The sequence below is a fragment of the Leptidea sinapis genome, chromosome 5 (genome assembly GCF_905404315.1).
Source record: "Leptidea sinapis chromosome 5, ilLepSina1.1, whole genome shotgun sequence".
Taxonomy (NCBI): domain Eukaryota; kingdom Metazoa; phylum Arthropoda; class Insecta; order Lepidoptera; family Pieridae; genus Leptidea; species Leptidea sinapis.
In genome coordinates, this window is record NC_066269.1 from 11639013 (window position 1) to 11655754 (window position 16742).

General features: G+C 33.5%; 1 protein-coding gene across 2 annotated transcripts in view; it reads left to right on the forward strand.

The window, feature by feature from the left end:
- The window catches only part of LOC126964470 (putative fatty acyl-CoA reductase CG5065), a 109835-nt gene that overhangs the window by 40271 nt on the left and 52822 nt on the right, over window positions 1–16742 (forward strand). Inside the window, exon 1 of one of the 2 annotated variants that reach the window (XM_050807594.1) lies at window positions 2066–2210. The exons of the other annotated variant lie outside the window; for it this stretch is intronic. The gene's annotated coding sequence lies outside the window, so the exon portion shown is untranslated. Of the gene's footprint in view, window positions 1–2065; window positions 2211–16742 lie in introns of those variants that run through there. 2 annotated transcript variants of the gene reach the window in all.

Below are 16742 nucleotides of genomic sequence, written 5' to 3' on the forward strand. Positions count from 1 at the left end.
AATACTTGTAAAAGAATAGCTTAATTACATTTATTATATGTATTAATGACAGAACAGGTATGACATCTCTTTTACATGTTCTGTGGTATTCATTTACATTTAGGGTATGTTCCGATATGCACTGCGAGCACTGCACAGTGCTGTCACTAGAAAAATTCGTTCCGTTATGGACTGCCAGGACAATATGACTTCATAAATCGCCGCCATATTCTACTGTGAGCACTGGCGTTTTCGAGGTAAGATACTCGCAGTAAGACTGATAACGTGATCAGTCAAAACCACTCGAGTGCCTTAAATATTAATTTAAATATTTTTAATTTGACATTACTCCAAGAAAAGTTTTTTTAATGAACTAGAAAACTTTAGTACACTCATTTGAATGCTGCGTCAAAAAATGCGGCTGACAGTATGAGGGATCGCGTTCCGTTTTAAATAGTTACCAGTATAACTGGCTATAAAGGAACGGCTTCACAGTATACTAAATTGACGTCACACTGTACTGTGTATATCGGAACATACCCTTACCATTTTGACATACTCAATATGTAAGAAAGTACTTTTAAGTATTTGACATTTGAGTATTTTTGTTGCGTCACTTTACATATTATATTATTGTAGTTTAAATGATTTGTAAAATGATGAAGCTGTAAATGTTTATTTAAAAGAGTGGCAATGATTTTCTTGCCACATCTTCTCATTATCAAACCTTTACGAAGTGACGGTAAATATAAAAAAAATAAACTTTTTACATTCATATCGTATCGTTTATGTTCATAGACACGAGCAGGACGTTCAGCTGATGGAAATTGATACGCCCTGCCCATTACAATGCAGTGCCGTGTGCCGTAAGAGTCTTGCAAAACCCAAAAATTTTGGGCAGCACTACTCTTGCGCTCGTCACCGTGAGACATATGACGTTAAGTTTCATTTCTCCAGTAATTTCACTAGCTACGGCGCCCTTCAGACCGAAACACAATAATGCTAACACATTACTGCTTCACAGCAGAAAAAGGCACCGTTGTGGTACCCATAATCTAGCCGGCATCCTGTGCAAAGCCTCCCTGGTCAGGCACATGAATAAAATGATTTTGATTTGATTTCGATTTAAAGCGGCGTTTGTTGCGGTGAAGCAATGACGTAAATGTTTTACTTTTCGGTTGTAGGCCGCCTTAGCCTAACGAGACTTAACATCTTATGTCTCAAAGTGACGAGTGTGATAATTGTGATGTTGCACAGAATTTAGGGGTTCAATCAAACATCCTGAGCGGCACTGCATTTCTTTTATGATAATAAGGGACGAGACGATTAGGGCGTTCAGCTGATGGTAATTGATTGCCGCTCAGGATTCTCGAAAAATCCCAAAAATTTTGAGAGGCACAATAATTGCGCTGGTCACCTTGAGACATAAGATTTTAACTCTCATTTGCCCAGTAATTTCACTAGCTAAGCGTCCTTCAGACCGAAACACAGTAATGTTTACACATAACTGCTTCACGGCAGAAATAGGGCGGGGCGTATCACTGCCCAAAAAGTGAACAAAGAAATAAAACAAAATAGACCTCATAGTGACGCATCACAACACACCTACCATCATTTGAGCCCGATTATCATTTTTGTTTACTGACATTATATTAATATTCTTAATAATAATAAAAAAATTATTTATTTCAGGCAGCATTGCCCATATATTGTTAGTATTAACTTATTCTAGGATTAGTAATATTACAAGGATTTATTTTTAGATTTAAGAATAATATTCCATTTTCTATTAATAAAATTATGTACATTATTTAAGACTCTTATCTATTTTCATTTTTATTAATTCTATCCCTTATTGAAAAAATCTTTTTCCTCAGAATAGCATAAAAATCATCTACTCTGTATAAGGCACTATATGAGATGCACTACAAAAACGTGGTAATCCCAAGAACATCCTAAAATATTAATATGAGAAGTTAGAGTGGTATCTGGCGAACAAGTCGCGTGAAGTGTGTGTCGCCCCTCTGTTCCACTTTTACATCGCATTGAACGATCGTCACTTGTTTACCGTTTGAGTTCAAAAGTGGTACGAACAGTGCTGTCGCCGATCCGTCAAAAGTTTAATTCCGATTTTCATTTTGCGCGCGAGTTTATATTATTATTTTGTGATATTTTGATAAGTTTACGACGTTTAGAACAAGATGGCGCTGAGATAAAGGAACGTTATTTTTGTGAGTTTTTATTATTTTTGTTTACATATAAATATGTAAGTAAGTAATCATTATATGTATATATAGCAATTCTTGTCCATCCTGAAGCATAGTGTTAGCGTGATGTGTTTGATGTAAAAATAAAGTACCTACAAAAAGATAAATTAAAATATGTCAATTATGTATTTCAAATGCACTATTTAAATCAAATGATTTATTTTTGCTGAAACTTTGTGATATGTGATACAAACTATTGAATTTTGGATAATATGTATTAAAAATGCATTAATTATAAAAATAAAAAATATTAGTACACGTATTCAGTGTTTGCACTTTATTTTAGGTTTGGTCTTCTTACATATGTAAGATAATAATAATATGAAAGATAAGTTCAGAAAGCTATATATATATATATATATATATATATATATATAAGCTATATGTTGTTCAAGACATGACAATAATTTTATAAAAATTAATAAAATGAATTGACACATTCTTTGTACAACTTTTTACATTGTCAAATTAGAGTACACAGACTAGATATTACTTTAAATAAATTAAAAAATATAAGATGACAGAATTTATATGAGGCTTTTATAAAGGTACCTAATTTTATTGTGTGTGATGAAAAAACCTCAAAATTAACTTATAATGAAAGCAACTTGGATGCAATCTTGCAATTTTAAATCAAAGTCTGTGACTTAAAATAGTTTTTTTTTTGTGCAACTATAGTTTCGAATGTATGAGTTTGAATATGAAATGCCTTCACATTTATAAATATTAAGAAATAATATCAAAATTGTTTCATAAAAATATTTAGCCATCTATTGACATGCAAAACAAGTAATTTGAAAAATATATTATTTTTGTATCACTTTGCATATTATATTGTACTAGCTGACCCGACAGACGTTGTTCTGTACATAATAAATAAAATACTGGTGTTTATGAATTTGTCAATAATCTATATATATAAAAGAGAATGTATGTTTGTATGTTCCCTAATAACTCCTAAACCATTCGACCGATCTCAATGAAATCTTCTGTAATAGATTCGTTGAAGCTCAAGGAAGGTTTACATATATAACTTATATGGCAAAACAACGTTTGCCAGGTCAGCTAGTATTTCATAACATTAATAGGAATTATTTCGTAAAAGATGCTCTCTGTTGTAACAATGAAATTGTTTCACAGCAGAACTGTCAAACCGTGCGTCAATAAAATCTCTCATGTCAGAAATCTCAATAAAATAATTATAGATTCCAAATCGAAATAACAACTATCCTATCTCTCAAGTTTAGACTAAACTGCACTTAAAAGTAATTCCCATTAAAATCCGTTGATTAGTTTAGGAGTTCACTGGAAACAAACATCAGGACACTGGATTTATATGTACAAAAATAAAAATATTTTGTAAAATTCTGAAACTTATCATTGATTTAAAAGTGTGTTAATGAGTTTCTTCTAATAAACATTAAATATCATCTTTTTCGACATATAAGGTAAAATTTACAAAAATATTGACGTTTATAAGTATTTTTTTTATGCAATATATTATATCTGTTTTTTGATCTTAAATGATTTCTTTCAAAAATAGATAAATGAGTTTTAAAAAGTAGGCTTTTTTAATTCAGTGCTGAATAAGGGTTCTTCCCGGTCAGTGCATTTCAAAATATTATTTACGTAACTAATCATTAATTATCATTTAAATATTCTAAATCTCCATCCAGATGCTACATGATGTAAGCATATTTATAGATATTATGAATGTATTTGTGGTACAGACAGAAAACAAAAAACAAATCCCAACCTTAATAATGCATACTATACAAAAAAAATACATGCATTGCATTTTGAAAAAAAATATATTTAATTACCACCAAGTAGGCATTAGTAATTACCACCAACTACTAGTAGTACAGTACTAAAAACTGTAGAGATTTTTTTTTATACTATACAAGGAGACCAATCCGGGAGTATAAACTTTTTTCAAATGAAAAAAGAATTGCGTGCATACAAAGTACACATGTCAAAAGTGAAACCTGCACTGTGCATGTACCTCTAAACTGCATATGAAGTCCTGGTACATGTTGCTAGGCTGACACATGATTTCAACCGCTATGAAAGACATTACTATCACTGCTACCATATTTATGTTCTCCTGGTATCTATGTAGTAATAGGTCGTGCGCATGATATCAGAATATATTAAGGTATACTCGCGTCATACATTCGACTTTATCTTCTTCATCAATGATCGCCTGTAAAGAAAACACTGTTAAATGCTTCCTATGATCGCCTGGTACCGAAACACTGTATTATGCTTCCTATCTCAATTTCTCCCTCGTTAAATCTTATGAATTTGTGTCTGTCTCATTTTACTGTCTCGCTTTTTCGTTTCATTTACTTTCAAATCACAACGTTGCTAAAGATGTTTCAAATATTTAGACGGTTTACAAATGGCAGAGATATTGGGTAACAATTGCCAAAAATACATTAGTAAAAAGTCGTATTAATTATCGTAGGCAGCAACGCAAGCAGCCTTGTATGAAAGTATTTTTTTTTTATCTTCTACCCTTAAATGGGAAAGGCATAAGTGCATGGGTAAAGCCATGCAGCCATCGTCAAAGGTATGTTGTATGAAAGTAAAGCGAGATTGTCATTCCTTCCGTTGACACTTTCACACCATAAATCCACATTTATTTATAATTTGTTCGTTTTATATTAGCACCTGCTGTATCTATGTATGTAGCGGATTCTTGGAACGGGATTTTCACTCATTTTTAGATCTCCGATTTACTTGAAAATTTATATATGAGTATCAAGTATTTTTTTCTGTTCTCTTTATATCATAGTTCGAAGTAAATCCATCGAACAAAATTGCTTAGTAGATAAAATTCATTTCTTATAACCATGTGTTGCCTTCAGTAAGGCAGTCGGGTCGGTCCGAGTAACCATTTTAACCATTGTAACCAATTAATAGTAGAGATCCCCGTACTCACAAGTAGAACCATTAATTAAAGTTATTTAACGTGTCATAGATTAATTTAATACCTTGAGTTTATAAATATTATATCTATAAAAACCAATATCTTAAGATCAAGATCGTATTGATCCCGTATGTCAGGCTTGGTTTGAAGGCCAACCGACTAAAAAACCGCTTCTTCTTCTATCTCCTTAGCCCCCATGGAATCGCCGCAAGGCATTTCTTCACGGGGGGAGAATCTAGCTTTTGCTATTTCCTACTAAAAACTACTACAGTGGCTTTTCTTGCCCTCTCTAACCTCTCTACGCAAGTCTTTTAGTATTTCTGCAGCGTATGCACTAGTTGCATCCCATGCTACTTCAGAAGTAAGCATTACGCTGATAAGGTTATCAGGGTTTACTTTAGGTTATCCGTTAGGATATGTATGTAAGTATGTGTAAACATATAGGTATCATATAAGAATAATCGGGCCTTTAAATTATAAGTAGGTACTTTCCATACTGTTTGCAAAATGCAAAAAAAAAAAACAAAACTCGATTTGTTGGAAATATTTTTTTTAAGACGTAGGTAGAGATCATTATATAAAGATGTAAACTATTGGTTCATAAATATTAAAAAAATAAAAAACAAAACAAGGAGAGCTACAATAGAAACATAGTAAAGTATGAAGTATGATACTAAATATGGTTCAGTTGACAAGAACAATGGACAAGACGTAAATAAATTTAAATATATAATTTCAATTTATATACAAGTTTTAAAATAAAAATTCAATTTCGTTCTCATTGTTTAAAAATAAGTTAATGATATTTAATCACAATATTGTTTTTTTTTCTACAAACGTAAATTAAACAGTACGAGAAATAATTTATGTAAGGATTTTTGTATTATTAAGCATAAGAAATAATAACTTCCTGTGTGCGTACATAAGTATACACATTGTTTTTTAATTAATATCTTGGCTATCCCATCTGGTTTTTTCTTTTATCCTTTAACAATTTTCAGTATATATACTTATATATATATATATATATATATATATATATATATATATATATATATATATATATATAACTTAGGAAGTTAATTAGGATCTCATCGAAGCAAAATATTTGTCGTTACAATGCGGTTTTTTTATAAAAATACCACTTTGGAAGTATCTCTCGCGCAAACTATTCACTTAAGATAAAAATTATATTAGAAACCTCAAAATCAGTTTTGTAGACCTATCTATGTATATATATATATATACATATCACAAGTATGGGTTTGATGAAAAACAATTTTCGAGTTTCAGTTCTAAGTACGGGGAACCCCCAAAATTTATTGTTTCCTGTCTATTTTTATGTGAAAATCTTCATGCGGTTTATAAATTCATCTATTTATCACGTTTCAACAGTTTAGTTCTTATAGTTTCGGAAACAAGTGCCTGTGACATACGGACGGACAGTCAGACAGACATGGGTTCCGTTTTTTGCCATTTGGCTATTGATCCCTAAAAATCTTAATAACCTGAATATGGGTCTAGGTCGTCAAATTCATTCTACACAGTGCATTAATTTACTTTCATCCAACCTATCAGCATGAGTAATCCACCTCAAAATGTAAGGTTTATTTCCAAATAAGTTATGTAGTTCACGGACTCTGCATAAAGGTGTCTGCTCACTACACCGTACCAAACTATAACCGTGCTATGAAAGTATTTAAGTAAGAAAAACCTTGACACGGAACACTTATTTCCACTAGATTTTATTACTTATGTGTATCAATAACGTATCGATAACGATGGGGAGGATTTATTTCATATTTTTAAATCACTTTAATATCACTATATCAGAATAAATTATTAAAAGTGCTTTAGGCGTTATCTCCGGAGACGCGGGTCCATAAATTTACTGCACAAGTAAAATTTGTGTATAATAATATAACCCTAGTAGTGTGAAACCTAAAAATAAAAAGGAAATAAAAACAAGATGGCGCGTAACTGTATATCCTGACGACATTGCTATAAAATTTCTCTCATACATCGATACAGAAATTTCACTTCAATAGCATCATGTCGTGATCATGTCTTCCCATTGTTGATGCTTTGTTAAGTACAAATGCAAGTATCAACGTTGTTTTTAATAGGTGAAATAGTCTAGCCGGAATATTATTATGATATTCTATGCGGTGTAGTGGACAGATGCCTTTAAGGTCAAGTCGGTATGGAAAATGAAGTGAAATGTTAAAAGAACACCTTGAGTAATCTGTGGTTATACTTTCACCGTCGCTGTGTCATTGTTACTCATTCATTTGTTCACGTTCGTCAAACAGTTTTGTGTTCTGTGTCATCATTTTCGGAATGTAATGACTATTTTAGAACGCGTATGTTTTACAGACACACGCATTTAATTTTTGTGGTAAAAATTTATTTCACAGTTGTTTAGATACAGTACCTATATACATTTAAATAATAAAAAAAAATTGTGTAATGAATAAGGAATTAAATACACCAATGAAAATATTATTATTATACATAATTTAGTTAAATATCGTGTAATTAAATATTATTTAATTATTTTTATACAATTAAAAAGGATTTTTTTTTTTTTATTTTAAACTTACATATAAATTGAAACTATATACTGAAATTTATTTAATTCTCGTCCATTGGTTGGGGTTGAGTAGACATATGTGTTACAAGAGGCTTGGTAGCTGAAGTATGATAACCATAACTTAGAAGAAACTATGAACAAATTTAAATATTTTTATTCGAACTACAATATTAAGTCACATAATGAACATCAAAATCAAAACCTACCACCACTCCGAAAATAATTATTATACATCAGAGATGAGAAGAACGGTTGCAAGTAACTCAGCGGGCTTTTTTTTTTAATTTTTTTTATGAAAATAAGGGACGAGACGAGCCAGACGTTCAGCAGATGGTAATTCATACGCCCTGTCCATTACAATGCAGTGACGCTCAGGATTCTTGAAAGACCCAAAAATTCTGAGCGGCACTACAACTGCACTCGTCACCTTGAGACATAAGTCTTTAAGTCTCATTTGCCCAGTAATTTCACTAGCTACGGCGCCCTTCAGATCGAAACACAGTAATGCTTACACATTACTGCTTCACGGCGGAAATAGGCGCCGTTGTGGTACCCATAATCTAGCCGGCATCCTGTGCAAAGTAGCCTCCCACTGGTAAAACTGGCTTCTTTTTGAAGTGAAAACTTCTTTAGCCGCTTTGGACACTCATTGGTTGGGGAAAATCTTATGGGTTCGCGTCACCGACATGCTCATGACTGGCGCACGCGATGAATAGTGAATTAAAAAAAAATATAACAATATTATTAGACACTTTTTCGATGGGTGAAATCTCGTGAGTTCGCGTCACTAAAATGCTTATAGCAGTATATCTGTAGCTATACAGCTGACGTATTATGCAACATAAGAGCTGTGTATATCTTATAAGTGTAATTGAATGGATTTTGTGAAAAGTTCAATGTGTATTGTTGAATTAGTGTTTTTGTTTGATTAATATATTATAGAAAGTTTGCAAATGAATTGAAATTAATAATTTAATTGTTTTTAAACATGAAATATTATTTTTTACCATATGTTTTGAGTACTATCATTTATTTATTTACTATTTATTACATAATTATTGTATTTAATAATGGAAGCACTTGTGGCTGTAATCGCGACGGCCGCCTTATTGAAGGTAGCTACTGAAAATCAGTGTTGGGTGATACCCGACTAATATGCTGAGTAGCAAACCTTTTTGGAACATAACACTGAAAACACCACCTTATTATGTTGATATAGAATAAGCCTTACTTTAGTTTTTAATGTATGTTAGTTTTAATTAGATTATTAGATATTATAGTAATTTTTTTATAAGGTTTTTCATATTATTTGTTATATTTTGTAAATGTTCACGTGTATTTGTAGTGTTTGTTCCAAATAAAGATATACTTACTTACTAAATTTCAAATAATAATACTGTAAGTTCTAAATTTTCACTTCTATACAAATGCCAATTTTTTTGGTTGAAATAACACAAAACAAACAATTTTAACGATATTGTAGCAATTAGCTTCGTCTATCTAAGGTATGTTGAAAGTTATTATATGTAACCGGTTTAGAAAGTCAACGAAATAGTTTAAATCCATCCCATGCTTTTCAGTAAAACATTAAAAACAATGTGATAATATATGAAGATTGCCTTGGAGTATACCATCATACCTTTTTAAAAACATTAACATATTATTTTGTCAAAACCAAAGTGATCGTCACTACTATAACTAGCCTTGCCATAAATATCGTTACAACTTAACAGCCTCATTTATTTTTGCTGAATTTAAATTTGGAACGTGTTCATTATGCTAGAAGCTTCAATAAATTTTCGCCATTTCACAATTTTTTTTTCAAGGTTGATTATATGTATGGTATATTAAATAACACCAATGGACTGAAGCTAGTGAAATTACTGGGCAAATGAGACTTAACATCTTATGTCTCAAGGTGACGAACGCAATTGTGGTGCCGCTCAGAATCAGGGTTTTTCTAGAATCAATTATCATCAGCTGAACGTCCAGCACGTCTCGTCCCTTATTTTCATAAAAAAACTGTGGTGTTAAAGAAAATAGAATTGCAGGAATTTTCTTGCACAAAGTGGATTTGGAGCCGACGGTAATTTTCAAGACATTACAAAAGCATAGGTATCAGTTGTCTGTTCGTAAACATATTATCGTACTATCGTCAGTTATACAAGACCTCCTCAGTTGAAGAGGCCACGTGCTGTTAGAACTAAAAAAGCTGTTAATGCTGTTAAATCAGAGTTCACCGAAAAGCTGTAAAGAAAAAAAAATGGCGAGAAAATTAAATTCAATCTCTTTCGCGTGTCGTCATAGACTTGCTGTTCCAACTTTCATCTATACATATAAATAAAATTGAAGTGTCTGTTTGTAATATTGAAATAACAATTTTTTACTACATATAAATGAATATATATACACCAAAATAATATTTTTTACAATTTTTTTCTGTCTTTCTGTCCGTCTGTCTGTTTGTTCCGGCTAATCTCTGAAATGGCTGGACCAATTTTGGCGGGTCTTTTATTGGCAAGTAGCTGATGTTATAATAAGTAACTTAGGCTACGTTTATTTTAGAAAATTCTTTTATTTTAGAAAAATAAAGTAATGTTGGAATGTACAAGAAACAGTTTAACTCTAAAAATAATTTATATTATGGCAAAACAACGTTTGCCGGGTCAGCTAGTACATCATAAAACAGATCACTCATTCATGGGGAAATGTGTACAAATTTACCAGTGGCTCTTTTGCACAGGATGCCGGCTAGATTATGGGTACCACAACGGTGCTTATTTCTGCCGTATTGCAGAAATGTGGAAGCATTATTGTGTTTCGGTCTGAAGGGCGCCGTAGCTAGTGAAATTACTGGGCAAATGAGACTTAATATCTTATGTCTCGAGGTGACGAGAGCTATTGTATTGCCGCTCAGAATTTTTGTTTTTCAAGAATCCTGAGCGGCACTGCATTGTAATGGACAGGGCGTATCAAATACCATCAACTGAACGTCCTGCTCATCTCGTCCCTTAATTTCATAAAAAAATCATCATCATGAATTGATCATCATCATTCATTGATCAAATCATTATCATGAATTGGCTGGGAATTGTTTAAAATATCTTATTATATGAGTATTTTGGTTGCTTCGGAGATAGTTTCTTTGTTGAAGTAAATATAGGTAAGGTACATATTATCTGTAGTCGATTTCTTGCAGGCATTAAGTATGTAAGTAATGTACTTGAAGGCGATTGTGACTGTTTATAGATATTAGTAATTAGAATTTAATTTAAAGCTTATATTATAATTATTTTGTAAAACAACTAACATATGGCGTAGAGTAAGAGAAATGCCTTTGACCTCAATGGTCAAACATCTGTGGTTTTTATACGCTTTATATTAGCTTCACATGTATGTTAGTATGTTTGTAACCGACTCCTTTGGGCGCGATTTTGACCCACTTTAAACGGCTAAATTTCGTTCAAACTTTGTAGATTTATCGAGGACCGATGACATTACACTAATTTGACTAAAAAATTAAAAATAAATAATAGTTAAAAAGCACGCTTTATATAAAATTCAACTATAAAATAGAATAAAATATATGTTTTGTTGAATTTATTTATATAGAATAAAATTATTTTAAAATATATTTAGTTGAATTTTATATAAAGCGTGCCATTTAATTTTTTTTAACTATTATTTATTACAATGTGTGTTATTTGTTCATATTTTGTAAATTATGTATTTCGAAGTCCTGCACAAAACCACACGCCGCGCTTACGCCAACAGACGCGAAATCTTTAGAACAAGCAGTGACTAAATTTCCCATGGAAAAAGATTCGTAACCAGAAATGTTAAAGACTTGTATTAAACTCCTTTTAGTTCGTTGATGAGACTTCAATTAATAAATATATTTACATTAGATTTTGCTTAAAAGTTACATATTCATTATAATTTTAGTTAACCCATCGTTTCGTGACCTAATCGGAGTCGCGTGATAAAATAGTTACAATTGCACGCGTTTTAATCCTTTTAAAAGTGTTTTATTTAAATTTGTAGCACTCGCGTTTTCACTAAAATACTAAATAAATACATATAAGTTTTATTAAGGTTACATTATGTTACAATAAAATGAATGCATATTCAAATACGACTAATTGAGTAAGTAAATAATATGCTGTATTTTATTGTTATAAAAATATAGCATTTGTGAACATTTCTTTAGCGAAATACAACCAGAATCGAATGAGTCCAAGGTCGTGATTCGAGAACGGATTTTGACCTTGGATATGACATTTTAAGTCGCAAATAATGGTGATCGACGTATAAAGCATCATATCCTCACCCGAATGGTACTCACACCCTTAAGGCGAAGGGTTAGCAGAAAACACGCAAACAAGGTGTTTTTTGACAAGTTTTGTGGTGAAAAAGTAGCATTTGGAGCTATGAACACTACTTAATCCTGTTACACATATCCTTAAGTCTTATTTGTAGGTTGCTAATGCTTGCTCTTGGTTATAGTTAACACTCCACAGCCTTTTTGAACTACCACTTTTATTTGCAGTTAAACAAGTTTTTTGGCATGGCATGACGCATTTTTTTAGTAATACTCTCAGAAAAGTTATTCTAATAGCTTGTACTTTTTTGTGTAGGTGCATTTATTCAAATTCAAACTGTCCTCAACTTTAAATTTGCTACTGCTTCTAAACTACTGGTGATATTTTTATCGCTCTAATAAGAGAAAATAGCTATTTTATTTCTCTAAAAAGCGAACGTTTTAAAAGTTAAAATAACATATAACGTTATCATAAGGGATTTTATACTATATTCACTACTAACGGCCATCCGCGGATTTGTATGCGAGCGACGGGAGGCGCTGACATTCAGACGAATTATATTAATTGATTGGGGTTGGTGTGCGAGCGAGATAGGTAGCTATCTCGGTCATTGGCGTGGCCACCCCAAGGTCATTGGCGTGATCCTGTGCCTTAAGAAGGTTGAATACGTGCCACCCACTTATACATGAAGCAAAAACGGTTTTGTTTTTCTAAGTAATATCTAATTTTGACAATTTTTTAGGAAGTGATTAAGATAACAGAATACTTGTGCGTTTTAATTTCAGTTTAAAAGTTATAGGCGGCTTAAGTACGATTTTATCATCATTTTTTTTCATCATTTTAGCTGGGAGACGTCCACTGCTGGAGAAAGATCTCCCCCAAAGATCGCCATGACGATCAGTCCTGCGCTGCCCTCATCCAACCTATTCCAGCAATTTCCGTCCAGGGGCCTACCAACACTACGTCTTCCGGTACGTGGTCGCCATTCAACGTTCTTCTACGGATCTCCTCATTTCTGATCCGTGAACTCCGAGCCTAGCCGTCGAAATTGCCCTCTGAGTTACTATGAGCTTGCTCATAAGGCCTATAGCTAGGGACCATTTCTGCGTTAACTTTGGGGGTTCTTGCCATAATCGCCACGCTAGGCAGGCGGGTTGGCGATCGCAGTTGATCGTGGTGCTCTCTTGGTAAAGTGCTGCTGCCCGTCCTCTGTTCTTTGAGGGATACAAGTCGCCTCTTACGACACCCACTCGAGGAGGTGGTGCTATTCTAATGAGACACCACACACACGTAAATTATTATATAAAGCGTCGAATATCTATGATAATAATAATGTTGTTGTAACAAAATATCTTCTTTGATCGCTCTCGCTCGACCTTAGGCGTGATGCGTGTGACTTATGAAAGGCCCGGGTGCAAGGTTTGAGCGGAGGTGTAGCGGGTTCTTGAACGTTAAACATGATTCGGACTCTACTGCTTCCGAAAACATTAGGTGCCGCATTAAATTTGTGTCTTCTGTCGAGTCTTCCCTCGAGAGGGTCGCGGAATAGGATATTTTTTTATGACATTATGGGACGAGTTGAGTAGGACGTTCAGCTGGTGGTAATTGAAACAACCAATCCATTATAACGAAATGCCGCACAGGATTCTTGAAAAACCCAAAAATTCTGAGTGGCACCGCAGTTGCGCTCGTCACCTTGGGACATAAGATGTTAAGTCTCATTTGTCCAGTAATTTCGCTAACTACGGTACCCTTCACACTGAAACACAATAATGCTTACACATTACTGTTTCACCGCAGAAATAGGCGCTGTTGTGGTACCCATAATCTAGCCGGCATCTTGTGCAAAGGAGCCACTGGTAAAGTTGTCAAGAATATAGGAAAGGAAGTTTTTATCCCGAAATTGTGAACTCTGGAGTCAGCACGACACGAATACTGTATAAAATCTGTACACATTTGTCTTATTAATAAACGCAATGAAAAGTTATTCCAAATTTAAAATTACTTCTCCCTGTCATGTAATTCTGTAGAGACAAAGGTAAAGACAGAATGTTTTTGGAATAACTTTACATCGCGATATAATAACACAGTCGGGTCAACACAATACAACGAATAACGGATAAAGAAAGCTTAATGTAAGAAAAGAAAATCATTCCCAAGCTTCTGGAATGGCGAACAATGTATTATTGATTAGATATTTGGCATAAAAAACATAAATGGCATTTATTGGAATTTAGAATTATTTTTGATGTTAATTGTAATATACGTGGGTAACACTGAAAATGATTAGAACTGGCCAGTTAGAAACTTTGCTAATGAAAACTTTGAATTTCAATTTTAGAACTCTTTGGTAACCTAATGTAGAATGCCAAAGATTTATTATGGCTTTCGTTGTGTTCTTACTCAACAACAACGCTATCATAGGCTGCGATTAGCATTTCTTAATGAAGCCCCATCTCGTGCCACTATTTACAATTGGTTTAACGAGTTTAAGCGTAGACGTAGCAATCTCAATGATGATCCGCGTGAGGGACGTCCTTTAACAGCGACTACTGAAGATTACATCAGTGCTGTGCGACGCATGATAGAGGAAGTTAAGAGAGTGACCTATCAGCAGATACGGGCAAGCCTAGGCATTGGTATGAGTAAAGTTCAAAAAATAATTACACGAACATTTAGGCGTCAGGATGATTTGTACCAGATGGATTCCCCATACTTTAACCGACGACCAGAAACACCTTCACTTGTACTGGTGTCGCCAAATGTTAGATAAGTTCAACGACGGTGACCCTAATGCTGTATTTGACATCGTCACAGGTGATAAAAGCTGGATATATTGCTACGAAATCGAAACCAAAAGACAATCAGCTCAGTGGGTGTTACCTTTCGAGGATCGGCCAACTAAGGTAAAGAAAGAAAGACGTCAAGGAAAAAAGATGATTGCCTCATTCTTTGGTCGGATAGGTCATTTCGCGACAGTTGTGCCAGAAGATGGAAGGACAGTTACTGCAGACTGGTATGTCAATCGCTGTTTGCCTGTTTTCTTGGAAAAAATTCAACAGCAGTACAGGATCCTCCTTCACCGTGGTGAAGGAGGATCCTGCTTCGAGGATAAGGACATTATCGTGATGATGCTTCAGCGCACTCCGCAAAACGGACTGTTGAATATTTGACTTTGGCTGGTGTCGAGATAATGAGTCATCCGCCATACGCCAAGAACTAAAGATAAAATTCGAGGTATTCGCCTTCCGAGCCCTGAAGATGCGGTGAAATCGTACGAAAATGCCATAGAAGAGACCCCTAAGGAAGCATGGGCCCACTGCTTTTCTCAGTGGTTCCTTCGAATACGACGATGTGTAGAGAGGAATGGAGATTACTTCGAAAAACAACATAAGAGTTGGCACCTTTCTACATTCAGCCGTTTTTCATTTTCTAAACAATTTCAGTGTTACCTAGGTACTAGATACTACCACCGCTTCGGAAACAAATGGCACTCTGAGAGAGAAGAAACGGCGTAAGAAACTCTCCCGCTATTTTTGATAAAATATACAATATTGTACTGCAATTGTTATTGCTATAAAATAATCATAATCTAGTCCCAGGCTGTCATTTTATATACCTATCACTTAGGTATTAATCTTTGGAGTAGTGGGATTTACGACAGAGCTATTTTTTAATAAACCATTTAAATTTATTTATATATAATGCCTGAACAGTGGCTGGGACTTTATTATGAAAGTGGTCATAATATTTACCCTTAAAGTCTATTATTATATTAAACTAGCTGACCCGACAGACGTTGTTCTGTATATAATAAAAAAAATACTGTTTTATTTTAAATTTAAGTTTTAAATTTGGCAATAATATTTCAAAATATCAAGAATTATTTTGTAAAAAATGCTCCCTGTTGTTATAATGAAATTGTTTCACAGTGGAACTGTCAAACTGTGCGTCACTATTATTTCATAGAAAACATGTACATACAAAACAAATATTGAAAATAAAACTAATAATGGGCCCCAAATCGAAATAAAAACTATCCTATCTCTCAAGTTGGACTAAACTGCACTCCATGAAGTAATCCCCATTAAAATCCGATCATTAGTTTAGGAGTCCATCGCAGACAAACAACGTGTCACGTTATTTATAATATATTTAGATTATTATATCTTATGAAGCCTACTAGAATTAGTTACAAGCAATCCCTTATTTCTAGTGTTATAATAATGAAAATCACTATTAAGAGCCAAAAGGTTATGATTTTTGTGAACGTATATTAAATTTTCATAAATGTACTGACAATGAACAGTCATTATATTTATTTCTTTTAATTTTTATTCGAGAGACTGTCTATATTAATGTCAGCAGCATGACCCCATAGCAAAATACCGTGCGTCATGATGCTGTGAACATAACTGAAGTGCAATAGTCTAGCGGTAGCAACATTCGTGTACGCTCTGATCTTTCTAACGGTTTCTTGAAATCGATGATGGTTGCCGCGCCTAATAATAATATTCTAAATATGATTGTAATAAATGGATATCACTTCTAAGTCTCTTAGGGCTGTCACGCAAAAATATGATTTCAATAACGTGCATTTCGTTTCCAAGGTCCTCGGGGCAGTAGAGCGATTTTGAGATATTTAT